Here is a 3,987-nt window from a genome sequence, read left to right as displayed (position 1 = left end):
GGTGGTGGAGAGTGCCCTCGTAGCTGACTTATGGTGACCCCTCTCAGGGTTTTCATGGCAAGAGACTAACAGAGGTGGTTGGCCGTTGCCTGCTTCTGCAACCCTGGTCAGATTCAGGTTCAGATTCTTTATTACAGCACTTAGCCAGTACATTTACCATAGAAATTTAAGAGCACATTTTACAACCATTTGAACATGGAACATATGAATATATACAATTTAAAAACGTAATTTCCTAATATCTATCAAAATTTGTAAAAACCAGGAAGTCAGCATAGTTCTAAGCAAGCAACCAAAATGGAGGCCTACACTCTAATGGGCTTTAACAACCAGAGCACGAAATTTCGCTATCTGGTGTAATGCAGTAAAATCTGAGTTTGACAACTGTTTCTCTAATTTGTTCTTATCCGAATGTTCTGAGATACCTTCCAGAAAGGGAATAATAAATCTCGTACGTGCTTCCTTATAGAGAGGGCAACTCAGGAACACGTGTTCCTGGGTTTCAACCTCCCCAAGTATACAAGGGCATAGGCTCTCATTCCAGGGAATCTTCTTAAATCTGCCATCCAAAACAGCAGAGGGTAAGGCAGAACATCTGGCCAAAGTAAGAGCTCTCCTGAGATTATTTACCTCCAGAATGGATAAGTAAGGAGCAGGTGTAGAAATACATCTGTTACTAGGAGGAGCTATAAAAGCTGGAGTGCCCTGTAAGTCAGATTGTCGTTCAATATTGCAACCCTGGTCTTTGTTGGAGGTCTCCCATCCAATTACTAACCAAGGCTGACCCTGCGTAGCTTCTGAGATCTGATGAGATGAGGCTCACCTGGGCTATCCAGGTCAGGGTCTAGGTTTTACTACTATGTGCTGTTGTACCATCTGTTGCTTTGGGTATGATCTTACTGGGTAGTACTATATTGTTTAATATGTCAGTCTTAAAACTGCTTATGCTCTATTTCAGCATTTCTTCAGCTCTTTATTGGATTTCTGCTGATTTTAAATCTTTGCAAATTTGCATTTATAGACCCCAATACATTATTTATTAAAACCTCCTTGAAATTGATTGTACTAATCTCACCCTATGTAATCCACCTTGAGTCTTAGTGAGAAAGGAGGACTATAAATAACATAAATAAATAAATATCCCAGTAAGTGTGGCAAAGGAGGGGTTAACCCGAGACAGTTAATGCCTCTGACATGAGCTCTAACTCCAGAAAGCTGATGCTGGAATAAATTTTGTTACTTGTTAAACCGTGACTGCTCTGCTCATTTATTTTGCCACCTGGATTATTAATCACTATATTACCAACTGTGGAAAAAACCCTCCGAAAGATCGGAGAATTCTCTCTACAAGGAACATCTTGTATGGCACTTTAATCATTATTTGTATTGGATTCGGATATCCGTGAGTTCCTTTGGGAGTCACTTTACCATTGAAAACCCAGGTTCAAATCTAAACAAACGAGCATCCCTCAATGGTCGTGTCAACAGCTCATTGGGCAACCACATGAATCTCCATGAGTACAGACTACGGCCGTTTCCACACGTCTTTCCCCCTCGTGCAAAATTGTGCAAAACTCATGGAACGACAGCGTCTTCATGGAGCGATTTCCCATCATGACTCCATTTCGTGGCACAATGACGGCAGAAATTGCACCATGAAACGGTCATGACGGGAAATCGCGCCATGAACACACCGTCATTTCATGAGTTTTTCGCGATTTTGCAGGAGGGAAAGATGTGTGGAAATGGGCTACATGCTGTTTTATTTAATGTATTTATAGTTCACCTTTCTCACCGATTCAAGGTGGATTGCACTGCAGACATCGTAACAATCAGGGCTTTTTTTCCGGGAAAAGAGGTGGTGGAACTCAAGACCGCACAATGACGTCACTTTGGGTCAGCTGGAACAAGGGAGGAGTTTTTTAGTTTAAATTCCCCTCGGCAAAAATGGTCACATGGCCGGTGGCCCCGCCCCGATCTCCAGACAGAGGGGAGTTTAGATGGCCTTCTGAGCAGCAGCACGCAGGGCAATCTAAACTCCCCTCTGTCTGGAGATCAGGGGGTGGGGCCACCGGCCATGTGACCATTTTTAAGAGGTGCCGGAACTCCGTTCCACCATGTTCCCACTGAAAAAAAGCCCCGATTATAATCAACAGGGTAACGTAATAGGATTAGGATTGTAGAAATCTAGTTTTTAGGAAAGGGGTCATTCTAGGCAGCTACGCTGGTAACTTCAAACTATATAAACACATGAAACTTGTATATATTTGGGTCCTGTTATTGGTTTGTCTGTCCACCCTTCAACCAGACTTCCAAAAGTTGCAAAAGAGCGTCTAACATCTCAGTAAATGACTCTGTATAATAAGTAAGCAAACATACCTTCCATAGGCTGAAAAAGTACGTCTTGATGTATTGCTGTTTTTACATGTGAACAGAATAAAATACAAATTCGTTTAAAGGCGTTACTGAATTCGTTACAGAATGTCATTATCCTAGTATATACCATGTTGGTCAGGCCCTACTGTATTGTATTGTGTGCAGCTCTGGAGGCCTCACTTCAAAAAGGATGTGGACAGGTTGGAATGGGTGCAGTGGAAAGCAACCAGAATCATCAGACCAAACTCTACAAGGAAAGACTGAGGGACTGGAGAATGCTCCGTTTGGAGGGAGCCGAGGGGAGACACGATTTCTGTAAGTATTTAAAAGGCTGTCACTTAGAGAAAGGGAAATCAAAAGCTTCTCGAAAGCTTATGCTGCAATAAAGTTGGTTACTCTTAAAGGTGCTACTGGACTCTCTTTAATTTTGCTACTACAGACTAACATGGCTAACTCCTCTGCATCCAACAGAGGCTAGGACTTGCAATAATGGGTTTAAACTACAGGAGGGAAGGTACTGGCTGGATATTAGAAAAAAAAACTTCTTCATGTTAAAGAGTAATCCAGCAGCGGAATCGGCTGCCTGGGGATGTGGTGGGTTCCCCCCGCCCCCCACTGGCAGTCATCAAGGATCAGCGGGACGAATCCTTGTCTGGGATGCTTAAGGTGTTCCTGCATTGGGCAAGATGGTCTGCAAGACCCCTTCCAATTCTACGACGAACCCCTTCCTGCTCGGCCTCCAGCAGTTCATATCCCACTGCGCATACAGAGAGGATTCCATTTCCGATGCACTTTTATTATTTTTGATACAGTTCCTCTTTCTTCCTTTGGTGAAAGTCAAGGCAGCTTGCTTGGTGCTCTCCCCTCCAAGCACTTACCCGACGCAGCCCTGCTTAGTTTCAGCAAGGCGGCTAGATCTTGCACCCTCCAACTACATCCCTGGGTTCACACCCATGGCATCCTGTAGGTGCAGGGTTACTTTGAGGCTCAGCTGCAACAAGACACGGTGCGTGGGCTAAAGCACGCATGACTTCACCTGAGTCACACTTATGTCAGGCCGAACACAGGTATCCCTCCTGCAATTGCAGTAACGCCACGTTATGGGCACCCAAGACTGGCAGCTCTTGTCCTCAACAGATGCGTGCATGAGGTAACAGCCTGCAGGACAGGAGGATTTCCAGCCTGGCCAGCCCCACCACAGCAACTCGGACCCATCCATAGCCCACTTTCAATGGCCTTCCGAGAGTGCCAGAGCTATGGCATTTCTACACCGAGGAAAATTTTGCAATTCTATTCCCTTCACCACCAGTGAAATCTGTTAAGTTTCTCACTGCTGAGCTAGACTACTAGATGGATTTGCCATGTCCAACAGCAAACAGATGGCTAATGAGAAGCTGCAATTCCTGGCTGGCTTGCTGCCCTCGCCAAGCCTCCACCTGTCTGCTCAATTCCCCATGTTGGAAATAGGATCGCTCAGTGAATGACCTAGCTGTTGATTCTATTGTTATTTTCACTTGCACTATATAATCTGCCTTGGATCTCAGGAAGAAAGGCGGACTATAAAAAAACCAGAATAAACTCCAAAATGAAAACGTGTTTTAATAACAGCCA

This window comes from Eublepharis macularius, chromosome 9 (genome assembly GCF_028583425.1).
Source record: "Eublepharis macularius isolate TG4126 chromosome 9, MPM_Emac_v1.0, whole genome shotgun sequence".
Classification (NCBI taxonomy): domain Eukaryota; kingdom Metazoa; phylum Chordata; class Lepidosauria; order Squamata; family Eublepharidae; genus Eublepharis; species Eublepharis macularius.
The sequence above is the reverse complement of the archived record's forward strand: the minus strand, read 5'-3'. Positions refer to the sequence as shown.